Source organism: Mesoplodon densirostris, chromosome 8, assembly GCF_025265405.1.
Source record: "Mesoplodon densirostris isolate mMesDen1 chromosome 8, mMesDen1 primary haplotype, whole genome shotgun sequence".
NCBI lineage: Eukaryota > Metazoa > Chordata > Mammalia > Artiodactyla > Ziphiidae > Mesoplodon > Mesoplodon densirostris.
In genome coordinates, this window is record NC_082668.1 from 48,033,988 (window position 1) to 48,053,445 (window position 19,458).

A 19,458-nucleotide genomic window follows, 5' to 3' on the forward strand; every position below is an offset into this window, starting at 1 on the left:
GCAGATTTTTAATTCTCAGTTTAGAAAACTCTACTCAAGAATGGGAAGATAGAGGGGAGAAGCACATAAACTCAAGCAAGTAGATTCTCCAGAAGAATTTCAGGTTCATAGTCCTAATTAAACTAAATTTTACATAGGACAAGTCACCTAAAATATTTTTGGGATAGGCTAATTAAATGATATAAGGGATATAAACTTGCTTTAAAAAAGTCACTCTCCACTGAAATGTAAGTGCACTTTTTTATTATAATTATTGTTATCTATTTTCTTTTAAAATTATTAACCAACAAATGTATTTCTAGTATATCTATTATTAGAGTTTATTCGAAATGATTTTTAAAGAAAGAAGGTCTGCTTATTTTATAGTCATTAGCAAGTAAAATGTTTGAACTCTGAACTATCCTTAAACAGCAAAATATTTATTCATCATACCAGGTCAGGATTAGCAAATAATTTTATCAATGAATCAAAGTAAACAATGCTATTTAAGCAACTAACAAAATTTTGAAAAAAAAAAAAAAACTCCCACAGAAGTATCAAATGATTTTCCTAATTGAAAGTACTAGCCAGCATTCGGCCTTTTATAAATTTTATTATGAGACTTTAATTAAGCTGTGTTATCTCTTGATAATCACAAAAAAAGAAAATAGCCTAAAGATGACGTGAGAGTTTTAATTGCCCCGTCACATCATCCAGTAAGTGTTAATGGACTTGTTGTTTAATATTCTGAAATTGGGTGGAAAAAAACAGAACATGCAAATATGTTCTGTTCTCACAGCATGACCCTTGATATGTAAAGTAGATTTAAGAGTAAAGCTCTAATTTTGCATTCCAGAAACATAAATACCACTTCAGTCCTACAAAATTAGTAAAATCTTCGCAGGAATGTTATGTCTAATCACCTTACATAAGGCGACCTGGCATTACTGATGATAACTTACATAAAAGAATCAATTTCTATGTTATTTAAATTGCTCATTCACTGACATGGTTTTCAAAATCAAGTGAAAAATGTTTTCAATCCAAATGTATTTCCTATTTTATGTCCAAAAGTAGAAGTTTTTCCCCTGATTTATCCAATGGCTACTTAACCCAACTGAGGATGTGCAATCCATATCCCCATACATATTTCAAGATATTTTATGAAATACCTGGCTCAGGTGGTATAATTCTTTATTCACTCACAAGTCTTTTTTCCTCCTAAGTCAAAAGATACCCAATCCTTGAAATCAATTACTTATTTTTAAAAACATTGTGCTATGAAAAATCTTATTTCAGGTATATTTTATGTGCTAAAATTTACCAAAAAATGCTTTGTTCCCCCTCTCTATAAAAGTAGTATATGCTCATTGGACCCACTATATTTTAAAAATGTTAGAAAGAATAAAATTAAAGTCACCGAGGAATAACCACTGCTAACATTTAGATGCATTTACTTTTAGTGTTTAATATTAAAGGTTGCCAGGTATACACAGTGTTGAGATCTACTGTAGAGACAGTTGTGTGTCCCAGTTTCACTCTCTTCACTTTCTTTCTTTTTGCATTTCATAATGGTTACTCCCTCAGTGGCACCCCACTACATTCAGGATAATATCCAACTCCTTACACGTTCCCTTATCATCTGTCCCATTGAAACTCTTCACCATCCTTTCCCCTCTCCACCTCTTGCTAGCCCCGTCTACTCTTTGCTCCAGCTGAACTGAACTATTGATACTTTCAGTTCTTCCAATGAACTATGCTTCCTCACAAATGCTGGGAGGGTCCATTATACATCCCTTTCCTTCTGCTGAGCATCCACCCTCAGCTAGACATTTCCTTCAGGTAGGCTTCTCTAACATACCCCACATACAGGCCCAGGGACCCGGCTAGGAATACCAAGGATATCATGTACCCTCCCTAGAGTGAGTTAAACACCATCTCCCCAAAATTCATGTTCCCTCAGAACCTCAGCGTGTGACCTTATTTGGAAATAGGGTCTTTATAGATGTAATTAGTTCCAGATCTTGAGGTAAAATCATTCCAGATTTAGGATAGGCCCTAAATCCAATGACTGGTATTTTTAGAAGAAGAAGAGAGGACACACCCAGAGACACACAGGGAAGAAGGCCACGTGAAGATGGAACCAGAGATTGGAGTTAGGCTGCCACCCGCCAAGAAAGACCATCACCACCAGAAGCTGAAAGAAACGAAGCAGGATCCTCCCCTAGTCTTTGGAGGACACGTGACCCTGCTGACACTTAGGTTTCAGACTTCTAGCCTCTAGAATTTTTGTTGCTTAAGGCCACCCAGTTTGTGGCTCTTTGTTACTGTAGCCCTAGGAAACTAATACAGCTCCCATTCTAGACATCCTGCAATATATTAATTGTTGCACATACTTCAATTCTCACTAGACTATAAGCTCTGTGCAAAGCCACGACTAATTCTATTGTTTATAGTTTTATTTTCACTGCTTAGGACAGCACTTGGCACATGACAGACAATAAACATATGTATAAAAAAAAGAAAAAATAAATTTTTGAAACCTGAGCAATGCTATTATTTAATCTATGTTAATTTTACTGGTAAAATCTTTATTATTTGAGCTTTTTGCCACTAGAGTTTGATGGCTTTCAAATGACAGTTCCAAAGAAAGGTTTTAGAAACATCTACTGTTTTTACTTACCCTACATAGACTTCCCAACCTGGTCCCAAAACGTTGAAATTCTTTTGGGGAACCTACCTTCTCCACATGCTGGCAGTCTCAGGAGAATTGTTAATCAAGTGCCATGGTTCCTGGCTGAGGGCAAATGATTGAGACCCAGCCATGCACACTGGCTTTGTGAATGTGTGAGAAACAGCATTAAATCACAGTATTGGTCCAGATTTAGCTCCATGGCAGTACTCTTCACAGTCTCTCTCCACTTGCTGCTTTCTGGATCCCCGGAAATGCTCTGGCTGCTGTCTTTCCTGAGAACTTTTTTTTTCTGATTACCCTCTAATTCTATGAACTACCTCATATACTTTCAACAAAATGCTTTTTTTTGCTTAAAGTACTAAGAACTAGTTTCTGTTACTTGCAAACTAAGAACTGTAATTGATAGAGACTCTTCAAATGTAGATGTGATTACTACATAACATTGCGTGTATAAATAGGTTTTGACCATCACAGATAGTCACTTGATCAAAAAGTTTCCAGTTTAGATTGTCAGGCCACTGAGCTGATGAACTATGCAATTCAAAACTCACGATTTGGGGCTTCCCTGGTGGCGCAGTGGTTGAGTCCGCCTGCCGATGCAGGGGACACGGGTTCATGCCCCAGTCCGGGAAGATCCCACATGCCGCGGAGCGGCTAGGCCCGTGAGCCATGGCCACTGAGCCTGCGCGTCCGGGGCCTGTGCTCTGCAATGGGAGAGGCCACAACAGTGAGAGGCCCGCGTACCGCAAAACAACAACAACACCAAAAAAAAAAAAAAAAAAAAAACCCTCACGGCTTCCCTGGTGGCGCAGTGGTTGGGAGCCCGCCTGCTGATGCAGGGGACGCAGGTTCGTGCCCCGGTCCGGGAAGATCCCACGTGCCACAGAGCGGCTGGGCCCGTGAGCCATGGCTGCTGAGCCTGCGCATCCGGAGCCTGTGCTCCGCAGCAGGAGGGGCCACAGCGGTGAGAGGCCAGCGTACCGGAAAAAAAAAAAAAAAAAAAACTCACGATTTACCAATTTCTTTCTCTCTTCATTCAGTGCACATAATTATGTAAATCCTATTCTTTTTCCCTCATTTATTTCTGTCTTCATGTGTAAAAAATATCTTTTTGAAAGATTTTTTTATTTTTCACTAAACTAAATTTTCTCAATGTAAATCATGCTCTAAAAACAAAGTAAATCATTTTATAAAGAATGTTACCTCTTAGGAAACCTTTGGAGGTCAAAACAAAAAACAAAAAACAAAAAAACCCAGAATGTTACCTCTAAATAATTGAAGGCTTTGATATAATATATAATACGCTCATAGCATGAATAATTAGTTTACACTAAAAAGCCCATAGTTTACCACTTTGCAACATACAGACTAACATACTTGATAAAAAACAACTTTCCCAGTTTTCACAATTGCATTCAAATAGCAATTAATTTATGAATAAATCATTCATTATAATTAAATATTGCATAAATATTCAAAACATTTTTCCCTTTAAATCTCTTCATTAAATGAAAATTAATGTTAACATTATACAGATAAAGATTAATTTGAATATCATTAATTATTAGAAGTTTGGTTTACACATACAGATATACTGAATGTAAATTTTTAATGTACAACCAAAGGTCAGGGAAAGCAAAATGTCTTTCTTCAATCTCTTCGAATGGCTTAAAGGTTATTTCCTTTGGTATTTAAATGCTGATCAAGCAGAATACATTTCCTGAAAAGGATTTGAATTTGCTCTCCACTGAGGGATTTCCCTAGAGGCTCTCTTCAGACAAGAGTGCCATTAGTCTTACTTATTACAACCAAAGGGGGCAAAAGAAATGATACTTCTATTTCCTTTCTGCTACTTTCTTAACACTGCATCACATTTTTGTTATCTATTTATTCTACTTCTCATTATCTTGAACAACTAACTGCATCATTCCATACACTTCCCGCCTAATATATTGTAATGTCTGTGAAGAGATGTAACTTCTAACACTCCTAAAAGCTTAAAAACACATCATAGCCTCATTCAAATCTACACTTCACTTAGAACTTTCTCTTTTTGTCATACTTTCTTGACCGTCTACTTCTTCTTCTTCCTCTTCTACTTCTGAACATACCTTTGCCTTTATCCTACACTTAAACTGTCTAGTCTTGCTCCATTAGTAGTTCATAGTTTTCCTTTCTCTTTCCTGTGTTTCCATCTTAGATGAGTCTGTACATTTAGTCCTTTTACTGATGTTTCAGGCCTCTTCTCCTCTCTTCATCCTTCATCTCTTTCATCTTTAACTTTAGTTTACGACAGAAGAAAACCTATTCTGTGTTGGCCATTATATTAGACATTCTGCTGGGTGCTTTGGATATAAAAACAAACACCTATCTGACTCCTGGAAAAAGAGAATCCCAGACAAAGGCAAGCAAAAATAAAGAACATAATATATCTGGAAATTTTATACAATTTTATAGATCTATATTAAGGAATGATTAAAGATACAGTTTGGATTTTAGGAAGTCAAGAGGTAGATCACAAACTAGAACTTTTTCTTGAGTATGTTAATAATAATGGGAATTACATAACTCCATTTGAATTTTCAAAAGCCACTTTGCAGGGAAAGGTTTGAAGGAAAAAAAGCTCAGAAACAGATAGATGATTTAGGGGCTATACTGCTAATTCTAGAAAGACATAATAGAAGCCCACAAACAGTAGGAGAGAGATTGAAAAGAAAGAGATAGATGATAAAAATTTAAGAAACAGAATGAAAAAGACTGGTTAATCAATTAAGGGCTATGAATATTAAGAAAAAAGTAGAAATTCAAATTAACTCTAAGTTTCCCAATTTGACTATCCAAAATTAGCAGTAATTCTAATCAGAGAGGTGGGAAATACAGAGAAAGATCATGATTTTTAAGAATGTGAGATAATGAGTCTAATGTCTGGCCTGTAGAGTTTGGTCCATCTACACAGATGTATCAAACAAAGATCAAGCAAATGGAGGCATTCAGAAATCTGACGGAATAGATAGACTCTCAGATGGCTTCCAAAGATCTCTGCCTCCTGATATTCATACCCTTTTGTGACCCCCTCCTCTTAGATGTTGGCTGGAACTAGGACTCATTCTAAAATATAGAAGACTGCAGAAGGGGTGGTATATTAGTTTCTTGTGGCTTCCATAACAAACTACCACAAACCGGGTGACTTAAAACAACAGAATTTTATTCTCTCATAGTTTTGGAGGCCGGAAGTTTGAAATCAAGGTGTCAGAAAGACTACACTTCCTCTGAAGGCTCTAAGGGGGATTTTATTCCAGCCTTTTCAGGGCCTGGTGGCGCCAGGTGATGCTTGACTTGTGGTCACATCACACCAGTCCTTGACCCTGTCCACACAGGAACTTCTCCTTTGTGTATGCCTCATAAGGACACATGTTACTGGATTTAAGGCTCCTCTAGTTAATCCAGGATGTTCACACTCAAGATCCTTAATTTAATTACATCTTCCTTTGTAAGTCTTTACTCTTTTCCCAAATAATGTCACATTCACAAGAAACACAGGTTAGGACTTGAACATAGCTATTTGGAGGCCATGGTTCAACTCACCACAAATGGGATGACACTGCCTAGATTTGATTATAAAGGAATGTGGTTTCCATAATGGGTGAGGCAGCCCTATAGAGAGAGGTCCTCCATGGCTGAGTCTGGAAGTGGACCCTTCAGCCCTAGTTGAGCTCTGAAAGGACTGCAGCTGCAGTGGACAGCTTGACTGCAACATCACAAGGGACCTACAGCCAGAGGTATCAGCTAAGCTGCACCCAGATTTGTAGCCCAGAGAAAACTGTGAGATAATATATAAGCACTGTTTTAAGTGGCTAAGTTTTGAAGTGATTTATCATACAGCAATAGAAAACTAATATGGAGCTCACAAAAACGTCTAGACTAGGACAGCAATGATTAAGAGACAAGCCATGGAAATGGATTAAATTTTGCATTTAAGAAGTATTTGTGGAGTATCTATGAAACCAACATTGTGGTGAGTTTTATTTAGATTTCAATTATATCTGTAATGATAAATGATGACCCAATCATCAAGAATCATAGTCTCAGGAAATGATAGACAAAACCACAATGCATGATATTACCAAGGAATGTAAATGGTATTAAGGTACATAATATAAGGGAGAAAGATCTGGTCCCGGTTCCAAAAATTGGGAAAGACTTTCTGGAGAAGTTGAATTCTTAACTTCCACAAACATACCTACTTATAACTATGTGTTAACAAAGTTCCCTTTCCTTCCAACAATGCAAAATTTAAGGCACCTCTAAGTGGTAAGGACAATTTTCCTGTCCATTACACTAAGACGTCTATAATAAATTTATTTAAGCTCTTAGGGCAAGAACATATATCCACTTTTGTGATTGCTGGAAAGGCTAAAGCTAAGTTATATATACAGTGGTTATGAATAAAATCAGGTCTTTATTTCATATGTTTTGTTTGATGTAACTTATTTTTACTCATCATATTAGTACTTTTAAGGAAACTCATACCACTTTTCATAGTAAATAAATGGATTCTCAATTACATAAGGAATTGCAATGAAATTTTAAAATGCTATGAGTGCTCCAGCAAAGGTATGAGCAAAAAGCAGTGAGAGAGCAAAGCAAAACTAAACCTATTATTTTACCATGACAAAAATCCTACTTTTGCTTTTTTTCCCCCATACCTCTAATGCCACCAACATGCCACTCTTGCCTAAGATAAAAGACCCTCTCCTCAACCTCCCACCACTTCTACCACTGCTTTGTTTTGTTTTTTGTTTTTTTTGCAGTACGCGGGCCTCTCACTGTTGTGGCATCTCCCGTTGCGGAGCACAGGCTCCGGACGCGCAGGCTCAGCAGCCATGGCTCACGGGCCCAGCCGCTCCACGGCATGTGGGATCTTCCCAGACCGGGGCATGAACCCGTGACCCCTGCATCGGCAGGCGGACTCTCAACCACTGCGACACCAGGGAAGCCCACACTGCTTTGTTTTTCATTTACACTACTTTCACCCTAAAGTTTCATTGATTCCTGTTTGAATTCTTGCAAAGTTTAGAAACATTGCTTCTAGTATAACCTTGATCAGACTTGATGTCCTTGGGAAAATCACCTCAGTTGATAACCCAGTACCTGCATCTCAATGTAACTAGTTACCAATTAATCTTACCTTGAATATGATTCAATTGTTACACTGTCATGGTGTATTATATTCCTTTGATTGCCACGTATGTCTCACCCACTATACTATAAGAGCCTCAAGAGTGAGGATTATGTCTTCTTCCTCTTTTTTCCTACAGTTCCTACCATAGTGCCTGGCACATAGCAAGTGTTTAAACAGCTATTGATAAAAATAAAACAGAAAAGCCTAGAAATTATTCTCCCTCCCTTTGGGTTTGCTCTCTCTTCATTAGTCTATCACACAAATCACTTCCAGATTAAGCTGCTTAGAATAAAACACGGTTCATCTTATTCCCCTGCAACTGTCCCTCATCATATAATGATGAAATATAAATGCTATAGTGTAGGAATCCAAATCACAAGAACCTATTTGCCACTACTGTTATATCTACCATATGCTTCCAATTTCCCGAATATCCCCTGGCTTTCTCAGCTCTGTATCTTTACTCCAATTGGTTGTCCATTTAAATGTTCACCTGCCAAAGTGTCTAGGTTTGTTAGGGAAACTTGGTTTTGTTAGGGAAAATTTTTGAATGAAAAAATATAAGTCAACGGGTCTATAACTCATTATCACCTTCTGGAGGTAAATTCAGCAAGAAGAATAAAAAGCCTTTAAAATATTATAGCCATTGAGCCAGTGATGCTAATTTTAGTAACATTCAGCATGCAAAATGAGCACTATATATATGTATGTATATATAAATTTATCCATAAGGATATTCTGAGTAATAAACCCAATCTAAAAGTTTTTTTAATCATTTATGTTTATATTAACAGATAACAATGAAAAATATGAAGCATTAATTCATATTCTCAAATAGAACAAAATAGATTTGTTATAAAAATAATAAATTCAACAAAGAATACGTATATTAGCCTAATGTTGTTTAAAGGAAAAAAACAACAAAACAAAAATCAAATGCTATTAAACAAACAGGTAACAGAAGTTGTTTTTAGAAAACAGCCTCATTCACGATTTCAATTTTATTTTGCTTTTATGTATTTTACCATTTCATATAATAAAACTATCTTTTTAAATACAAAGTAAAGTACAAAGTAAAAACTTTTTTTATAGCTTCAAATCTTTTTTCCAAATGGTACTAAGTATATAAACAAGCAATCACTTATTCTTACCTGGGTAGGTATGTTCAAATATAGTTGAAGGAATATGCAGACACTTGACTTTCAATCATACAGTTCCCATCTGAATTTGCCTTCAATTACTTTCTCTCTTGTGTATATCAGATGAAATTACACATAACTAAAAATAAAATTAAAATTGGACTCAGTAGAATTAATCAATAATTATATTTATGTGTATTTTAATTTAGTTATTACAATGCATATTCTAAAATTCCAATTACGTTTCTTGTGAAAGTTCAAGAAAGTTACCCAGTAATGGAAAACAATGGTAAAGCATGTAATTTTTTTGAAAAGGTAGAGTAACAGATTGTTAGATAAGGGCAAATAGTAGGATTACTAGACAATGAGTTAAATGTTTTAACTCATGGATACGTTACTATTAAAGAACAGTGATGGGGCTTCCCTGGTGGTGCAGTGGTTGAGAGTCCGCCTGTCGATGCAGGGGATACGGGTTCGTGCCCAAGTCCGGGAAGATCCCACATGCCGCAGAGTGGCTGGGCCCATGAGCCATGGCCGCTGGGCCTGTGCGTCCGGAGCCTGTGCCCCGCAACGGGAGGGGCCACAGTGGTGAGAGGCCCGCGTACCACAAAAAAAAAAAAAAAAAGAACAGTGATGGTTGGTTGACCATATACCCCCTTTCTCCCTCAGGATGTACAACAACTAGGCCCAGCTGTCTCCTTCACTTATTAGCTAATTAGACTAACCAAGCATATACTCTGTCCTGGATTAAGAAGGTGAAACAGAATTTTAGAAAGCACTGATCTATTTTAACTTTCATTCCACTTCAACTGCTGTGGAGAAACATTTAGGTAGCTCATCCTTCTATTTATTCTCATGCTATAACTAGAACAGACACAGCAGCTAGTTAAGACTCTTATATTTTTATTCCAACCCACAAAAGGAAAAAGTCCTTCCAGATGCAACAGCACAAATTATGCCTTCCCTTAATTCCATCATTTCAAATGGACCTCTGAACACAAATTCAAAAGCAGCAAAAAAAATTCATAGTATAGTATTTCTTCTTGCCAAAGCAGCAAAAATATGCTTTTTTTTTTTTTTGAGGGGGAGGAGAAGCACAAGTACAAAAACATTTAACTCTTTTGTTGTGTCTCCCTCCATAACTCTGATACAGACCATTGGTAAAGCCAGACCTGTATTCTTCTTTTTTTTTTTTTTTTTTTTTTTACATGGGCCTCTCACCGTTGTGGCCTCTCCCGTTGTGGAGCACAGCCTCCAGACGCACAGGCTCAGCGGCCATGGCTCACGGGCCCAGCCGCTCCGCGGCATGTGGCATCTTCCCAGACCGGGGCACGAACCCGTGTCCCCTGCATGGACAGGCGGACTCTCAACAACTGTGCCACCAGGGAAGCCCCAGACCTGTATTTTTGACTTTCTCAAATTATAGACTAAAGACAGATCTTTATTTCTGACTCTTTGTTTTTATCTAACCCATCTGAATATTCTGAAACTATCTTTTTCTAACTTAGCCACAATTTTCTTTAGAAGCCTGCTTATCTATTTGTTCACCATATTCTTTTTCATTTTCTATCATAACTTTAGAGATAAAGAAGGGATCTTAGTTTAGGAGGTCCCAGAGGCACATAATTCAAGTAAAAAAAGCTTATTTGGGAGATGCTAAGGGAATGGAATTATAGGGAGATCATCAAAAGCATCTAGCAGAGAAAGCAATGATTGTAAAATCTGAATTAAAATATGAGCAGGGTATATTTTAAGGCCATTTATAGATATTTTATAATGTTAGTGAAAAAAATGTTTAGCTACCCAATGATGCTGTTATTTATTAAATCATAGGCATGGTATTCTCTCTTTTTTTTTTTTTTTTTTTTTTTTTGTGGTACATGGGCCTCTCACTGTTGTGGCCTCTCCCGGTGCAGAGCACAGGCTCCGAACGCACAGGCTCAGTGGCCATGGCTCACAGGCCCAGCCGCTCTGCGGCATGTGGGATCTTCCCGGACCAGGGCATGAACCCGCATCCCCTGCATCGGCAGGTGGACTCTCAACCACTGCGCCACCAGGGAAGCCCATGGTATTCTCTTAGCATTGACTCCTAGGGTATATATAAATGATACAATTCATCTTATTTTTCCTCAAAATGTAAAGGCTGCATTATCACCTACTTCCAGCTTTAGAAATAGATCTGTTCATCCTGGACAGGAAATTTCAAACATGGCACAGCTTAAAGGTAGTCATGAAACTGTGCCATGATTTCCAAAGTGATTAACCAGATCATTTTTTTCTCTTTTGTCTGCTTGGGGAAGGGGGAGAAAAAGGAGACAAAATTAGTTCTATTTTAGTGTAATGGTTATTTCCTTATTTATTTTGTGCAAATGTTGGTCTAATGGAATGAAATAAGAAAGAAATCACCCAAGATAACATAAGTAACTTTGCTTAAAAAAAAAAACTGTTAAAAAAAATCCTATTCCAAACAGTATAGCAAAGTAAATATTTTCCTTAAATGGTTGACTCAACTTATCCCCACAGCTTTCATTTCTATCTCAGATTGACTGAAATCCATTCTTACTGTGGAAAATACTTTTCAACCTAGAATATTTTATGCAATGTGACAGCATAAAGAAGAGTACAAAAATACCCACATCAAAAAACATGAACTTGTGCCTACTTCTATCTTTCTTCTTGAAGGAAAGTGACATATACTCTGAAGTGGATGTATTATTCCACTGTCTGATATGATTAGATTTGGTCATTTAAAGAGCACTTTAAATATTCCTGCAAAAAAATTAGATATGCTTATGAGCTGCTCTTTTGAACATATTTTTATTTTAAAATATAAAATCTTGATTTCCAATGTGAATGATTCTTAAAATTTTAGTATGAACATAACACACTCAATTTTATACTGTTTTGCCACCATTTATTACATATTATGAAATTTGAAGATGTACATGAAATTAAATGAAGCCAACCATTTCTTTACCAAAACCTTCATTTTTTCCAACAGTATTAGTTTAAGAAAACCATTATGAACATTGCAATATGACTAGATGCCTCTATTTGTTAATGCAACACTTGTATCTTTAAATATTCCACACCCAACAAAACCAACCTAAACAAAGAAGCCAGGTTTAAAGGTATTTTTACTTGTCTTCTTCCTTAAGAAGATGGAACCTGTGAACCATCAGTTTAGAAGTTGTCCAATGAAGAAATTGGTTGGCAGAGGGAACATCATAAGCAAAGGTATAGTAACAAGAAAGAACATGCCACCTTTAAGGACAGGCAAGTGGTCAGGTACATATGATTTGAAAATAGAATGCTTATGAAACTATTTTATAAGAAATTTTTGCAGTAAGGTAAGGCCATATCAAGAAGCCTCCTGAATGCCATGCTAAAATTTGGATTTTATCCTAAAGGTGACATGAGTATGATAAAGCAGGGAAGTGGTGCAAGAAAATGTATTTTAGGTCGACCATGTGGTAAATGTGGCTCTGAAGAGACCATGAAAGGGAGAAGGTGAGACAAGTAAATTGTGTCTTAGAAATTTGTGTATATTTGTTAATTGGCAATGCAAAATAGAAATAGACTCAAGGCATTCATATTTGTAAGATGTAAAAGGGGAATGGTGCTTGGGATTTAATTTAGGTAAGAAGAGAGCAAGACCAAGACAACCCTGATCCAGGCCTTTCCTATTCTCAGAGATGTCAGTCTGAACCAAGAATTGACATCATTCCTTTTTCGTTCCATGTGCATTTTAAGTTCTCCACTCTCAGAATGGTGAAGAGAAAAGTGACAGAGGATGAGACATGACAAACTATTTCAGAATTAATATCAATTTTAAATTCACCAATTTGAAAACAAATTAAATCTAGTTCATTCTTCTACATTTGACATGAAACTTTTAGCAGTGCTTTGAAGCTGTCACCAGCAGGAAATTTTCCTAATTAGAAGAAGTAGGAGAACAATTATCAAGTCATTCACTCTTTCTGCTGCAATCAATGGAAAACCCAAGCAACTTTCTGTGAAACTTTTGGTTATTATATTTTTCAGTATAAATAGGTTAAGGTAAAGTCTTTGTTCTTTTTAACATTAACTCTTCACAAACTCTGACCTTTCAAATATTTAGAGCTTTTTATGTAAAACACAGCATAGGCACTAAGATGGATTCGAAGTAGTGACAACTGGCCACAGACTAAAAATTTACTTGAGTTAATGAATGATGTATGGCAGAGTGAAATTCATACCAGGGTGTAGTAACTTTTTAATGCAATGGGAATTTGAAGAGGAAAATAAAGCTGACCAGGGAAAAGAACGGAAATCTCAGCAATGTCTGGAGGAAAGAGGAGGGAAAAGAAAAAGAAAGAGCAAGAAAGCCGGAGCAAAAACAAGAGTGAGAGCTAAAGGAGAAAGAGCATTTCTCCTTCAATCAGTAATCAAGAGTTCTGAGATTTACTCTTATTGAGTCAATCAATCACTAGGGGTGTAGAATCAATGCAGGGCTTAGGCCATTCAAGATACCAATAAGGTCAGTTCTCCTTAGCCACATGGCTACTACACATGATGAAAGACGAGTTCCACCAAGGAAAAGCTGGTCTATTATAAACACAGTGGTAGGGAAATTAACAAATAAGCACTAACTATACATTACATACATGTAGAAAGAATTAAATGAGATAATCCACAGACAGTGCCCAGCACATTAAAAAAAAAGGACTTAGTAATTCAAGACAATTATTTTTACTTATGATGAATTGTTCAAAAGTTCCACACCTTCATACTATAAATAGAACTGTAATACATATCTTCATACATAAATATTTGTGCTCATCTCATTATTCCTTTATTATGGCTTCCTAGAAGTTAAATTACTAGGTGAAAAAGTACTTGATTTTTTTTTTTTTTTTTTTTTTTTTTTTTTTTTTTTTTTGCAGTACGCGGGCCTCTCACTGTTGTGGCCTCTCCCATTGCGGAGCACAGGCTCTGGACGCGCAGGCTCAGCGGCCATGGCTCACGGGCCCAGCCGCTCTGCAGCATGTGGGATCTTCCCAGACCGGGGCACGAACCCGCGTCCGCTGCATCGGCAGGTGGACCCTCAACCACTGTGCCACCAGGGAAGCCCAGTACTTGATCTTTGAAGTATTTTCTTACATACCACCAAGACGCTTTCTAGAAAGATATACCAAAATAGACTTCCCACCAATGGCAGAGATAATGTTAATTTCAAATCACCCTTTCCAGCAATGATCTTTTTTCTCATCTTTTGATAATTTGATTGTCAAAAAATTGTCTCTTTTTCTGAAATGTGCACTTCTTTAACTGCAAGTGAAGTACAACTTTTCTGTGTTTAATTTATTAAATAATTTGTAATTTTTACTTTCCTTTTGGTGTGCTTTTTATTTTTATGTTTTAATGAGGTTTTTTGAGACTTTGATTCAAACATTAAGTCTCAGGACCTTTGAACATTTTATTCCTTCTGCCTGCCTTCATTGCTCTTCTCTCAGATAACTATATTCATTTCCTCAACTCCTCCACTGAATTAGGAAAGACTGGTTTTTATTTTAGAGTTTCCCTTAATGTCAGTTACATATTTTAAACACAAAATCATGTAAGTTGCTAATCCTTAAATTAAGACCTTAGCTATGAATTGACACAAAGGTTTTAAAGCAACTAAGTCATTATCAAAGGTGTCAAAATTTTTATTTAGTTAATTGTTAACATTTTATTTGTCTAATATATTTTAGATTTAATTAGGTTCAATTTTTTGAATTAGTCATATTTAGTTTATCTTCTAACACTAAGACTACTTCTAAAACACTGCAAATACAAATTTCAGCACCAAGTTATTTAGGAACAGAATTTTTCCCAAGTATTCCCCATTTTTTAGATACCTTCTCTCCTTCTTTCATTACATCTCCCCTCCTTCCTGCCTTCTTTCTTTCCACTCTTCTTTCCTTCCTTTCTTCATCTCAGAAGATGAAAATTATGAACCACTATTCTTTAGTATAGTATTTTAATACATTAAAAACATATTCAGGGGGGCTTCCCTGGTGGTGCAGTGGTTGAGAATCTGCCTGCCAATGCAGGGGGCATGGGTTCGAGCCCTGGTCTGGGATCCCACATGCCGCGGAGCAACTGGGCCCGTGCACCACAACTACTGAGCCTGCGCTCTAGAGCCCACGAGCCACAGCTACTGAGCCTGCGCGTCTGGAGCCGGTGCTCTGCAACAAGAGCGGCCGCGATAGTGAGAGGCCAGCGCACCGCGATAAAGAGTGGCCCCCTCTCGCCGCAACTAGAGAAAGCCCTCGCACAGAAACGAAGACCCAACACAGCCAAAAATAAATAAATAAATTTATTTTAAAAAATTAAAAAAAAAAAAACATATTCAGGGGACTTCCCTGGTGGCGCAATGCTTAAGAATCCGCCTGCCAATGCCGGGGACATGGGCTCGATCCCTGGTCCGGGAAGATCCCACATGCCACGGAGCAACTAAGCCTGTGCGCCACAACTACTGAGCCTGTGCTCTAGAGCCCACGAGCCACAGCTACTGAGCCCGTGCGCCTAGAGCCTGTGCTCCGCAACAAGAGAAGCCACCGCAGTGAAAAGCCCTCGCACCACAACGAAGAGAAGCCCCTGCTCGCCGCAACTAGACAAAGCCCGTGTGCAGAAACGAAGACCCAAGGCAGCCAAAAATAAATCAAGTAATTAGATAAATTTGAAAAAAAAACATAAGGTAATTAAAGAAAAATTTATAAAACACCTACTCTAAAAGCCAGACTTAATTTTTAAAAGACCTTATATTGCTACCAAAAACTGTAAAAATGTGTAAATATATTTCAGTGTGTATGGAAATAGAGCACCTATTCAATACAGGCTCTTATTAAGCATTTTTGTAAATAGTCCCATAATAGAAGCTATTCAAATGAAGGGAATCAAGAAACTGTGGTTGATTCCTCAATGAAAAATTAGACCAGAAAGCACTCATTAACTTGGATTACATAAAAAGTCATTAGTTTAATTTTTCCAGTCCTGTGGAGTTTAATTTTATTCATGTTAATATCCATGAAATGAGTAATGTATTTAAAGGCAAATTTCAGCGAGCTGTAATTCAGTGTTCCAGTTTCCCACAGTTAAGGAAAGGTGGGGAGAAGAGTTTTACTAATCCTTGTCTCTATTCTAAATTGAGTGCAATATCATCTATAATTGGATATAATTAACTTAAATTATACAAACATTATTTGATAAAATCTGCAATACCTCCTACAGCAATATAATTCAGCACAAAAAAAGGTGTATAAAAGTATCTGCTGTTAACCAAATAATTATTATTTTACAGATGAGAAAGTCTCAGAAACGCTATGATCACATGATTGGTATGATTGGTTATGTTCCAAGGCCTTTCTTCAGCAATCAAACGTTTTCAACATTGAGGTTTTGCAATCATTCTTTATGTTACTCTATCACAAAATATTACTATACCAATTTAAACTACTGTTCTTTTGCTCAATGGGACTTATATATAATGGTGCACATTTCACTCTTAATTTAATTTAATATATACATACACTGTGCTTTGCTGTCACCACCACCTCTCACCAAAACAAAAACAATGACAAAACAAAATACATTCTCATGATAGCACCCTGGGTTTCCCTTGCAGACCTGCACTTCTTTCCTCCGTCCTGGTAGTTATGTTTGCCTGAGGGTGATTCTAGGTCCAGGACTGGCCAATAAACACACCATAACCCTAGACATAATTATTCGTTTCAGGAATGGAAAGTTGGACAAAGTTAAAAGAAAGAAAATCAAATCAACCCTTTTCAAAAACCATTTAGAAAGAAACAATCCCTATTCACTTGAGTTGACTAACTGGGGAATTGAAAGTCTAGTGGCTATATTGTCTTCAGGATTCCTGCCCTAAAATGAATCCAACTCAGTGGAAAACAAAGCTATGAGAGTGAGTGCCTGGATTCAGCCATGTCTGAAGCATCACTATAGAACTTTCAATTATGATAACCAATACATATTTTGTTTTGCTTAACTGAGTTTTAATTGGTTTTCTGTCAAGTACAACCAAATAATCACTCTCAAATATGTTATTTACTAATGTGTAATACATATTTTGTTTAATTTTTATGTGACTTTTGCTAAATTGAGCTCACAGTATAAAATAATAATGGGCCAGAATGATTGATATATTAAAAACAATAAAAATTTTCTATAAAATTGTTATTCAGCAACTCTTTTGGTGTTTTGAAGGTATCTGTTGTTGGAAGCTGAAAAGGGACATGATGTGCCTGCAGTAGATTTTTCAGAATTAGGAGGGCAAAATATATACTTTAAAATGTTTGTGGGCTTCCCTGGTGGCACAGTGGTTGAGAGTCCACCTGCCAATGCGGGAGACACGGGTTCGTGCCCTGGTCCGGGGGGATCCCGCATGCCTCGGAGCAGCTGGGCCCGTGAGCCATGGCCGCTGAGCCTGCGCGTCCGGAGCCTGTGCTCCGCAATGGGAGAGAGCGCAGCAGTGAGAGGCCCGCGTACTGCAAAAAAAAACAAAAAAAAAAGCTTGTGTTTTCTTAGAAAATCATACAATATAGCCTTTCATTAAATTTAGTTTGGAGTAGGACATTAATCACATCTTCACTTCTGTTGAAGACAGTATAAATGTGATTGGTTTAAACAATTATAAATAAACAGATTCGGGATAGATGTGAACAACTTAATAAATCTGATATGCAATAAGAAATGTGGAGCTTTACTAATTAAAAAATTACACAAGATGAATAATATCTCTTCCTTCCTGAAGAATTAATATTATGATTTATGTGAAAGAAAATAAAAAACTGATTGGCAACTGAAGAGAATTATTCCAACCTGATTATACTCTAATAAGGTACTTTCTTATTTCTTTGAAGCTTTTCAGAAAGACACTAGCTAAGTAAGTCTTTTGTGCCTTACTAACTGGTCTAGAAGTTCCTAAAGCAACTATCTGCTTTGACACCTGGACCTTTTATAGACTTTCACTGTCTGATAAGGATTTGATATCAACTGCGTGGTATCTGAATGACCTATAAAAAAAAAAAAGACTTGAACTATCAGTGCTTATAGAACTGGAAAAATAAACTTTATTTTATAAAAGACCTAAGGATATATAAGATACCTGGGTCTACAATTTCACAATTTCATTTTTAAGACTGGGTGTACAAGATATAAGGCACCAAAAAGTTCTCCCCAAATATTAGCTATAAAGAAATAAAAGTTTCACTTACTGAAGTTCATTTTTCTTCATTGTTCCTTTGTTAAGAAAAAAAAATTACGGCCATTTTCCTTTTTTCTTAAATAGGTTTAAATATACTATCTAAATATGCATTGCTACCCAAAGGCACCTGATTCTTTTCTAGAATCTTCTCTCCATTTTACCCCCTCTTTTTAGACCTAAGCCCCATCTCAAACAGAATTCAACAAACTACAATCACCAAAGAAAGAAGTCATAGATTACAAATATATATTTGAATCATTCTTTCCCCTGACCTCTCAGGATAGAGAATGTGCTATAAAATAAATATATAAAACACTTACAATAAAAAAGCATTACATTTACCCAAGCTATAAACATCTTTCTCTTCAGCCTTCTCTGTTACACATTTTCCTCACCAGAAGAGACATTTCTATCTTGACTTGACAAAAGACAAAAAATATCTCAAACTCTTTCAGTTATTCTTCAGTTACTCTGTGATAAATGAAGATAGCTTCCTATCTGTGAGCAAAGAAGATTGCAATCATCTCATCTGAGCCTAATCTCCTGAGGCACAAGGTCTCAAAACCCAATGATATAATTTAGCATAGATACAGCAAGCGTTTTCTTGGTTCACAGATTTATGGGAATAGTAAGAGGTGTGGAAATGTCAACATAATTAGGTCAAGTCTAATTTTATTTGACAATTAAATATTTTATAGGTAAGTTAGGTCAAAGTAACCTACAGAGCAGTTGTAACAAGATGCCTATAGCACTTATCCTCCCTCTCTCCTGGGGTATTTGCAAAGGAGTTATGTATGAAAGCACTTTCAAAACTGTAAAGGACTATACAAAGAGCAGATCATATTACTAAGCCAAAAAAGATGCATTCCAAACCTAAGCGTCCATAGACAGATGAATGGATAAAGAAGATGTGGCACATATATACAATGGAATATTAGTCAGCCATAAAAAGAAATGAAATTGAGTTATTTGTAGTGAGGTGGATGGACCTAGAGTCTGTCATACAGAGTGAAGTAAGTCAGAAAGAGGAAAACAAATACCATATGATAACACATATATATGGAATCTAAAAAAAACCAAAACGGTCCTGAAGAACCTAGGGGCAGGACAGGAATAAAGACACAGACATAGAGCATGGACTTGAGGAAACAGGGAGGGGGAAGGGTAAGCTGGGAAGAAGTGAGAGAGTGGCATGGACATATATACATTACCA

The 19,458-nt window shown here is 36.7% G+C and overlaps 1 protein-coding gene across 5 annotated transcripts in view; it reads right to left on the bottom strand.

Moving 5' to 3' along the window:
• The window catches only part of GULP1 (GULP PTB domain containing engulfment adaptor 1), a 294,504-nt gene that overhangs the window by 167,720 nt on the left and 107,326 nt on the right, over positions 1 to 19,458 (bottom strand). For 4 of the 5 annotated variants that reach the window (XM_060107071.1, XM_060107068.1, XM_060107067.1 and 1 more), the window contains exon 2: positions 9,008 to 9,134. The exons of the other annotated variant lie outside the window; for it this stretch is intronic. The gene's annotated coding sequence lies outside the window, so the exon portion shown is untranslated. The remainder of the gene's footprint in view (positions 1 to 9,007; positions 9,135 to 19,458) is intronic. 5 annotated transcript variants of the gene reach the window in all.